The sequence below is a fragment of the Dermacentor andersoni genome, chromosome 1, assembly GCF_023375885.2.
Source record: "Dermacentor andersoni chromosome 1, qqDerAnde1_hic_scaffold, whole genome shotgun sequence".
NCBI classification, from domain to species: Eukaryota; Metazoa; Arthropoda; class Arachnida; order Ixodida; family Ixodidae; genus Dermacentor; species Dermacentor andersoni.
The window spans coordinates 7,897,495-7,908,481 of record NC_092814.1 but is presented as its reverse complement, the minus strand read 5'-3'; positions in this window follow the sequence as shown (position 1 = coordinate 7,908,481).

Genomic DNA, 10,987 nt, shown 5'->3' with positions numbered 1-10,987 from the left:
TGTGGCACTGATTCACCCATTCAACAAGTGCTGGAGGTGGCTTCATTACCAGTAGTGCCTTATGCAGGGAAATTGCAACTCCAATTTTTATATTAATGATTAAAGCATGAATAATCGGATGATGTGCATGACCAAAAATGGGAAAGCCAATATTGTCGTTCTGCTGCATGCATAGAGTTTCTCACTACATTACCTAGAGGGAAATGTGGCGCTGCTGCGCTGTGGTATGCATGGGAATGCCGGTATATTGTGGATTCGGATTGGCATCGTTCTCGTAGAGACAGGACACCTTAAAGGGGTTGGGACACCAAATTTTGAGGCTATAAAAAGCATGTTGTAGGCTGCTTCCGTATGCAAGGACACCCAGAACGAAGTATTGGACGCTGCAAACATTTTAAAATAATTTTAATTCAGCTCCAAAAAGTCATTAAAAACTCCTCCTCGTAGTCGAGACCCATCGCTAGCGCGGCAGTTACTACGTCACAGAGGAGGAACGAAAATATTGGTCATAGCACACTAGCACAAAAACGTGACGTATGATGAGTAGCGATGAAATGCCGATTACGGAGCATGCTGAGCTGAGCGACCGAGCATAGCCTCCACTATGACCGAGCTACAGGCATATAGAAATCCTTTCTTAATGCAAAGAAAGAGTAAGGCGTGCAGGCACGGACACAAGAGGAGAGAAGTGGACAACAGGAACGCCGCACGGCGGCCCGCGAACGGCCAACTGCGTGCGGCGAGTTGCCGAGCGGACGGGCCTACGTTTGAGCCGGCCGACTCCGAAAGGGACCAGGATATGCGGCGTTCGTGTTGTCCGCTTCTCTCTTCGCATAGTCGCATAGTTCGGCAGCTCGGAGCGGTCTCTCGTTCGCTTGGCCTTTCTCAGTGTGAGGGCCTGTCCACGTTACCGGCACAGAAACTCGCCGCACGCCGTTTGCCGTTCGCGGGCCCCCGTGCGACGGCGGTTTTGCTCGCGAACGGCTAGATTTCCTTGCCGTAGAGAGGATGGGCCCGGGACCCATTTGTGCGGCAGCCGTACGGCGATGCGGCCAATCAGCGACCAAGGAGTGGTCACTCTGGCACCGAGGGCAGCTTCACCGCCTCTGATCGTTCGGCGCCGCCGATATCGTCGCTAGGCCTTTTCCGGTTCACTTCAAAGCTAAAGCGTACGGCGCTTCGGAATGAATCACCGACTCTCACAAGCCGCAATATTTTCTTATCGTTGTTGTCGTTCTTCGCAATAATTATAATAATCGCGACATGCACTTCGAATCGCCAGTTGTTCACATCTGCTGGCAGAGCACGCGTATGCGCGAGCAGACGACGCAGCATAGTTTTACGTCACTATTTTTTGTGGCCCACGTGACCAAGCTATGTTGCGTTTCCTCCTCTGTGACGTCATAGCATCCCCCGGAGCCCAGAAACCGAAACCGAAATCGCTCGGTATAATAATGCTGTTATTAAATTATTTATCGGATATCTATGAATCCCGCTGTGTGTATCGTGCTCCCTGAAGCATGACACAACGTTTGGATCAACAAACGCATGACCGAAAATTGTGATGTCTCCACCCCTTTAAAGACGCGCTTGGCAAGTACCGTTCCGTCTGTCACAATAATTCATTTTCTACTAGAACAGCACGTGAAAAGCTGTTTTGGCTTTATTATTACGCGAAAACATGTTTTGTTTAACTATGAGAACTTGTTATTGTGTGTACGACTACATGTTACGTAAAAAGTATCAGCGGGCCGCTAAAGTTGGAGGACAGACGACAAGGTTCGCGCTCGCTTTGAAACAGTTGGTCGTCTGTTCTTGATTTTCTTCGCTTGGTCATGCATCGTGGGTGAGTAAAGATGTAATATGCGTGAATGGAAACATTTTATGAAGATTTTACTTTGAAAACGCGTTATTTGCGTAGCCATATCCATGTTTTAGACGAAGCCTCTTACAACACCAGCCAACACGAGCCTCGCAGACACATATACCGTCATTCCCATGACGGCACGGTGCCCCCTTGAGAAACTCCCATAGACGGTGGCGCCAGATTACCCTCTAGGTGTTATAGTGAGAAACTCTATGGCTGCATGCATAGAGTTTCTCACTATAACACCTAGAGGGAAATCTGGCGCCACCGTCTATGAGAGTTTCTTAAGGGGGAACCGTGCCGTCATGGGAATGACGGTATATGTGTCTGCGAGGCTCGTGTTGGCTGGTGTTGTAAGAGGCTTCGTCTAAAACGTGGATATGGCTACACAAATAACGTCTTCTCAAAGTAAATTCTTCATAAAATGTTTCCATTCACGCATATTACATCTTTACTCACCCACAATGCATGACCAAGCGAAGAAAAGCAAGAACAGACGACCAACTGTTTCAAAGCGAGCGCGAACCTTGTCGTCTGTTCTCCAACTTTAGCGGCCCGCTGATACCTTTTACGTAACATGTAGTCGTACACGCAATAACAAGTTCTAATAGTTAAACAAAACATGTTTTCGCGTAATAATAAAGCTAAAACAGCTTTTCACGTGCTGTTTTAGTAGAAAACGAATCATTGTGACAGACGGAAAGGTACTTGCCAAGCGCGTCTTCAAGGTGTCCTGGCTGTCCGAGAACGATGCCAATCTGAAGTCACAATATACCGGCATTCCCGTGCATACCACAGAGCAGCAGCGCCAGATTTCCCTCTAGGTAATGTAGTGAGAAACTCTATGGCTGCATGCATTTCACCGATGGATGGATGGCGGCTACACCCTTTGTAACGGGCGGCGGCTGGCGCCACCTAGCCTTTTGCTCCCCCTCCTATGTTTTCTTCCTTTCTTTATATCCCCTTCTCCTTAAACTTGTTTTCCCTCCCCTCCTCCCCCCAATATAACTATCTAAAAAAGTATAAAAAACATCTCCTCGATTTATGGTATTATCTCTCCCTTGACTTCCTCCACCAATCCTCTAGCCTCCCCTTCGTTACTGCCACTCTTTTCTCGTCTATTTGCCCTCGTTCCCCGGGAAAACCTAATGCCCCTTCCATATCTACCACTGTTCCCTCTGCCAGAGTCGGGCGAAGGTCTGTGCATCTCAGCACTATATGCTCTGTGGTCTCCATTTCGGCTCCGCAAGCTGTGCACAAAAGGTCCACGTCTTCAAATTTAGCCCTGTATGTTTTCGTTCTCAAAACCCCCGTCCTAGCTTCGAATAATAGTGAGCTGCACCGCGAGTTATCAAATAAGAGCTCTCTCTTAATCTCCTGTTTTTGTGACCTATACATAGATAGCGCTGGCTTTCGGAGCATTCTTTCTTCCCACATTTTTCTTTCCGTCTCCTTCACCTCCTTTCCCACACTAGAACCACGTTGGACCCCCTCCGTCGGCTGTAGGTATCTATTCCTCAGCTTCCTCGTTCTGAGTGTCCACTGTGTGTTCAAACTTTTCATGTATAGATATTTGTACACTTCTCCTGCCCACCTTTTTTCCTCCAGTGCTGAGAGTCTCTGTTCATATTTTAGCTTACTTATTGCCTCTCTACCTTCGAATGACGTCCATCCTATGTCCCCCTGCACTCCCTCATTACGGGTGTTCCCGTGCGCTCCTAAGGCCAACCTGCCTACACTTCTCTGTCTTGTTTCCATGCACGCCTGAACTTCCGATTTCATGCACCGAGGCACTGCACAGGATGGTTGCCACCCTTGTTCAACTAAGATTCTTGGCACAGCCTACTGTTTCGGGAGGCACCTGAGCGTGAAGCTATCTGCATGCTTGTGAATTAGTGAAGGTTCACCTTAATAAAGGGAAAGTCACATCCACCCAAACGTAGCTAAGTGCCGCAAAGAAAACTATTATGTTTCTGCAGAACTATTACATCTAGGTTCACCTTAGTTTCTTTAGGTTGCCAGTTAACTTTCATCATTTAGTTGTACATTATGAGTGCTGTGTTATACCAAAGAGGCATGCATTTCGTCCACTTTTGTAGGTAAGTAGGTGTGAAACCATAACTTGTAGAGCCCGAACTTGTCAACGAAGCAAGGCAGCTGATGTTCTGTTTTGCAGCTAGACTTATTTGCCTTGAGTTCGCATAAGTTGAACCTTTTACCTCCCTAGTTAGTTTTGAAATTTTTCTAAACTGCCAATTATGGCCGAGGTTGGGAGCCAAAACTTTTGATTTGTTTTACACTGCAATGATGCCGCAATTCATAGAGTTTCTCACTACATTACCTAGAGGGAAACCTGGCGCTGCTGCGCTGTGGTATAGTGCCTAGAATATACTAGATAGTGTGCCGTGCACCCGCTCTTTTCAATGGAGGAGCGTGGCGCCGCCTGCAATGAATGCCCACGGTGGCCAACAGAGGTCGCTGCCATACGGGTGGGTGCAGACTGCGCATGTCGTCTGCTTCGCACATCAGTTTCGCAATGGTTGCATCGGTTTCTATGTTTGCGTTTTCTGTCTTGTTACAGCTTTGCGTGTTTGTTCTTGGTGTTGTCAAAAAGTGAGTGCGTAGCTGCTGTTTTTGTGTGCTTGTCATTACGAGAACTATGCGGCTGCAGAGAAAGAATGCCGAAGCTAGAGTGCAAGGAGAGGACCTGCTTTGTGCCGTTGTGTAGAAGCGGTTACAGCTCGAAAAAAGGGCGTGTATCCTTGTCCACTCCACCATCTGATACGAAGCGGTAGCAGAATGGGCAAGAATGACCAGGAGAACGGACAGAAGGCTGGCACCAACTCCTGTGGTTTGTGCAAAACATTTAGAAAACAGTTTAATCCAGCGTGCGTTCTCTATCACCGTGAACGGCGTTGTCCACGAGATTCCCCGCGATAAAACACACCTGAAACCCTACGCCATACCAACGATATTTCCTGAGTATCCTAAGCATGCACCTTGTGAGTGCCAGGAAAAAGAAAAACAAGAAAGAAGGAGCAGTAGTGCTTTGAACTACTATACTACAGGTTATGTTGCACGAAAGACCACTGCCAAAAATTATTGACCACAGTGTGCAGGCTTAATTCCTTTGCGTAAGTAAATCTGAAGCTAGTGCCGACGCTGCTTCATATTGCGCCACTACCCATTTTGACAATGGGGCTCTTGCATTGTCCAGGGGGCGCTGCCAAAAAGGTGCTAAAAAGCGCCCTCTGTCCTAAAATGGGTCGTACCAAGCTCGGTCGGCCCCGCACACTCTCAAGTTCAACAAATGGCCACAGAGGGCGAAAAATCAATCGAGGCGCGTTTCAGCGTAAGCGCGCAAGTGGAGCTACTGTAATTTTGTCGAATAGTTTAATTTGTTCTTTCTCTGCTAGGGGCGCTGAACATGCTGAATTTTTTTATTTATACAAACCATTGACATGAACAATCGAGGTGTCTAAGGATGCTTTTTTACCTCAGGCAAATAGGCAGTTGATTTTCTTTTAATTTGATTGTTGAAGCTGCTTTTTAGTCATAGCGTCAAGGTTTTTGTGCTCGATTAACCACCGACAGCCGACAGCCTATTGGTATCGATGTGTTTCCTGGCCGTTGGCGTTCGAATACTACGGCGGTAAAACATTTTCGAAAGCATGCTGGTTTCGTCTGCGAGTCATTACATAGACTTGCTGTAAGAAGGTCTACTCTTGGCAAAGAGTAGTGCCTCATTTTGTTTAGGCGTTGACTATCATAATGAATGCGGCGGAGGTTGAGGGAGTACGCTTGAAGGTACGTTTTTATGCCGTTGATCTCCATAACACCGTAAGTAAGCAAACCGATGTCGCAGAACACCCGATGCATCATTGTGTGTTCTCCGTCATCGCTTGTTTGCTGTATGCCTACTAATTCTTCATTTCTTCAAGTGTTGTATCCTCCTTTTGTCCTTGTTCTCTTGTGCTTCACTTACAGTATGTCGTTCCGTCAGCTGTAATGCGCATTTGCAAAACCAATGCGTTTGATAAGACGCAGTGGTTATCATAATTTCACTACACGTGTATTAAGCTGGCACATGTGGTTCAGATACAGATACCTGTATGCGAACTTGCACGACGTTGATGCGGAGATTAGGATAATTATGACACCCGTAAGGAAGAGGCAGCTGACGGCCGTATAAGCTGTTGCGTTCTTTCCGCCAAACTACCCGGCCTGGTAGTGCTGTAAAGATGCTGTATAAAAGTGACACGCGGTGACAGGGAAATTAATATACTTAGCAGCCGACCGTACGTTTTGTAGCTTAGGTCTTCTTTCTTGTGCGTTTGTGCTACCCTTATTAATGAGCCATCTCTTGACTATGTTCTTGACTATGTAACCGCGTTTGTGTGGATGCGTAGACGTGTGCTTTTTGTTGTACTTGTAAAATGCAAATAAAATATTTTCAGGCTTACTCAATCTTTGGTGTCGTGTGCGTTTATTCCAGTCGAGGCCATCGTGCCACCTGGAAACCGCATTCTGTCAGTAGCCCTACACGAAATGCAACAGCTGGAGCGCGGCGGCACAACTCGCCGTAACGGCGGCGTAATAAACGAAAAACCGCTCGGAATGCCCTTAAAAGTCAGTTCAGAGTGTGCCTTAACTCGATATGACTCAGCGCTACATGTATTCTGCTGCGCCTCGATCGTGCTCCCGCCAGTTTGGTTGCTGTGTGGCAAGCGTAGCGCCTACATAAATATGTAGGCGCTACGTTTGCTACACAGCACGGAGGAAGGAAACTAAGGAGAGGCCCTACCCCCTCCGCGCGCTAGGAGAAAAGTGTGGCGGAAATGACGTATAGGTTCTCATTTCTTTTGCTGCTTTTTTATTTTTTTTGCTGCATGGCCACGCCTTTTGGGCCACAATGGCGGCGTTGTTCTGATTTTTTGAGCGCGCACACGTGTTGCTCTGGTAGGTTTCGTGCCGTGGCAAAGGCGCTGTGTGGGCGGGTTTGCGTTCGTCACCGTGTCTTGTTGCGCTGTGTTACCTGCACCGTGCTCTGCCGGATGTTGAGCGGGCGCGCGCGCTCTGCGTGCGAAACCACGCGCAGCGCGGCGTGGTTTCGCGAAAGATGTAAACAAGAGAGGAGGGTGGCACAAAAGGCGGAGCATCGCCATGAGCAACGCCAACTTCCGGCTTCACTTTTGCTTCACAAAGAGTGACGTCAGGGCCTCTCCTTAGTTTCCTTCCTCCGTGCTACACAGCAACTAAACTGGCGGGAGCACGATCGAGGCGCAGCAGCCAGAAACCCAGTAAAGCCACAGAACACCTGGTAAAGCGTGTGCAAACCTGGTGAAGCGTGTGCAAAACCCCGTTTCCGTTTCCTGTTGTACAGCGCCACCCGTGGTCACATACTTTAGTTCACGACGCCACCGCTACGCTTATTTCCGTAGCACTGTGGAAGGTACAGTTTCCCTTCTCTAAGTTTGTATAGGTGTTCTGTGCTACGGCGGTAAAACATTTTCGAAAGCATGCTGGTTTCGTCTGCGAGTCATTACATAGACTTGCTGTAAGAAGGTCTACTCTTGGCAAAGAATAGTGCCTCATTTTGTTTAGGCGTTGACTATCATAATGAATGCGGCGGAGGTTGAGGGAGTACGCTTGAAGGTACGTTTTTATGCCGTTGATCTCCATAACACCGTAAGTAAGCAAACCGATGTCGCAGAACACCCGATGCATCATTGTGTGTTCTCCGTCATCGCTTGTTTGCTGTATGCCTACTAATTCTTCATTTCTTCAAGTATTGTATCTTCCTTTTGTCCTTGTTCTCTTGTGCTTCACTTACAGTATGTCGTTCCGTCAGCTGTAATGCGCATTTGCAAAACCAATACGTTTGATAAGACGCAGTGGTTATCATAATTTCACTACACGTGTATTAAACTGGCACATATGGTTCAGATACAGATACCTGTATGCGAACTTGCACGACGTTGATGCGGAGATTAGGATAATTATGACACCCGTAAGGAAGAGGCAGCTGACGGCCGTATGAGCTGTTGCGTTCTTTACGCCAAACTACCCGGCCTGGTAGTGCTGTAAAGATGCTGTATAAAAGTGACACGCGGTGACAGGGAAATTATTATACTTAGCAGCCGACCGTACGTTTTGTAGCTTAGGTCTTCTTTCTTGTGCGTTTGTGCTACCCTTATTAATGAGCCATCTCTTGACTATGTTCTTGACTATGTAACCGCGTTTGTGTGGATGCGTAGACGTGTGCTTTTTGTTGTACTTGTAAAATGCAAATAAAATATTTTCAGGCTTACTCAATCTTTGGTGTCGTGTGCATTTATTCCAGTCGAGGCCATCGTGCCATCTGGAAACCGCATTCTGTCAGTAGCCCTACACGAAATGCAACAGCTGGAGCGCGGCGGCACTACTCGGGATGCCCTTAAAAGTCAGTTCAGAGTGTGCCTTAACTCGATATGACTCAGCGCTACATGTATTCTGCTGCGCCTCGATCGTGCTCCCGCCAGTTTGGTTGCTGTGTGGCAAACGTAGCGCCTACATAAATATGTAGGCGCTACGTTTGCTACACAGCAACTAAACTGGCGGGAGCACGATCGAGGCGCAGCACCCAGAAACCCAGTAAAGCCACAGAACACCTGGTAAAGCGTGTGCAAACCTGGTGAAGCGTGTGCAAAACCCCGTTTCCGTTTCCTGTTGTACAGCGCCACCTGTGGTCACATACTTTAGTTCACGACGCCACCGCTACGCTTATTTCCGTAGCACTGTCGAAGGTACAGTTTCCCTTCTCTAATTTTGTATAGGTGTTCTGTGGCTCGGTCGTCTGCTTCGGAAAGCACGTTTACAATATGGACCCGCCACTTTCGGTTGTGTTGTATCACGGCCTGCAGCGAATATCGGGCACCGAAGATTTTTTCAGGAGTGGCACGCTGCGTAAAGGCAAGAAATTATGCAGTGCCGAATACGTGTATGCCGTTCAAGAATTAAGCGGCGAAGTTTTAGCGCGGTGTCAGTCGCAAGTGAAGCGAGTCGCGTACGAAGTGGAACTTCAGGTAAGGTTTGCACGCTGCTAGATTCAGGCGCACAAACGCGAGGAAATGCTTGCTATAAATGAATCCACAGCAGCGATAAGCAGACATCATGTGTACGGAACTGCTCGAGCACACTACGGTACGCGCCGCGACGGCAGCGGTATTTCAGCATGCCGCGATGTACGACTCGAGCGCACGATCGTACGCGCCGCGACGGCAGCGGTCTTTCGACATGCCGCGAAACGGCGGGTCTCCTGCAACCTTTGTTGACTGCATGCCGCTAAACAAGTAGTTATACCTGCGTTGTAGTAGCGCGGCCATCTGTCCCTTTTAGTAACTGGTAATAACTGATGCAATGCATATGAGCTCGCACGTACGTGCGAATCGCGCTGCAGCGCGAGCTCGTGCGCTGCTCGCTTGATGTAGCTTTTAATGACAACGCTCGAAAATCGATCTGCTGTAATCAATACTATCTTGCTGCGCTCCCTCAACATGCTGGCTTGAGGTCAAGTATGAGCACATTTAACTCTCTAACCTGTGCTGCTCGTAGTGGGGTAGTGAATTGTCACCGAATCAGCCCGGCCATTTGTGGTCATTTGCACACACCTGGGCACTTCACCACTTCGCACCGGTCGAATTGTTAATTGTCGCTGTGGCCGGGTTTCGAATCGTGAATCAAGCCATGCCTGCTGCTATGTCGGTCTGCCGTCGGGACTGTAGGTGCAAAAGCCCGAATATTAGAACGCAGATCTATAATCAAGCAAGCTTCAAGACAGGTGAAGCAGTCAGCATGGCGCGAAGTTTCGCTTACCCAGCGCGACGAACTGCAGTTATACAGCGCGCCCGACGCTCCGCTTCGTGAGGCCTTGAAGGGAAACGATAGAATCGGATGTTGGGATTCAGGCCTTCTTGTTCATGGCAGCCCACGACGCAGCAGTATCGACGGTGACGCTTTTTCGATGCTGAGCTAGGTCCCTCCGGATCGCCGTCGCCGATTCCTTCTGCTTCCAGCATTACGTCCCACGGCACACGGAGAGTCCGTTTTCGTTAAACTATAGGCTGCGACCAGCTCACAACGTGGTCGACGTGGTCTGTGAGAAGTGACGAGCCTTTTCGCACTCGCAACAGGGCAGAAAAAAGTGCGAATCGACGCAAAACTCGGCCTAGAAACGTGCTTCGCCACAGCCAGCAGGGCTCAATACGACCCAAGCTGGTACGACCCAGATGTCGTTTTCCGCGCCGCCACCAGGCGCCGCTACTATACATCAAACTACAGCGCAAGACGCCCATGGAGGTCTTGTCTATCTTAAGCCGAGACCACACGTACGCTTGCGGACGCGCGCAAGCTCGCGTCCGCGCGCCTAGCGCCTGCCGCGGCTCGCGAGGAATGGCGGTTTGCATCCACAAAGACGCGCGACAGCGCGCGTTCCCTGCAGAGAGTTACTATACGCTCCCTGGGCTCACTCACAGACGCCTTGGCAGGCGCCGCTTCCTAATGGCCGCCGTTCCTGCGACCCGGTCGACGGAGTGGAAAGGGGGGGGGGGAGTAAGCGTTATAGTGCCCTGGTCGTTCGAACGCTTAGGGCCCGAAAGCGTTAGGTTCACCCGGTTCACCCAAATAGACGCTAAATAGTGGTTTGGCTTGGCTCCGTATATTATTTTTAAATAGGTGGCGCTAAAGCGATGAACGCGACGAGAGCCCTGAATCGGTGCTTCCGTTCTGCCCGTGCGGTATGGTGCGGTCTTCGCTTGTGTCCGTGGCTGTGGAGAAGTGATTTTAGCTGTTTGATGTCGTTAAATGTGAGAGCTTGTGGCGAAGTCATTGAGTATGGCCGTAGTAGTTCTGCCCATGTAGTGTTTTGCGGAATTCACCTGTGCCTGTGACTGATCGTGTTGCCCAATAGCTTTGTGGAAAGCGACGTGGTTTGTGTGGATGTCATCGCAGCGTTTGCCAGCTCCTGGGTGGCCCCTGTGCCAGTTGTTGATGGCGTTGCGCAGTAGCTTTGTGGAAGTTGATGTACCTTGTGTGGATTTCGTTGGCGCTTATGACTGCCTTAATTATAGGTGGTCACGCTGC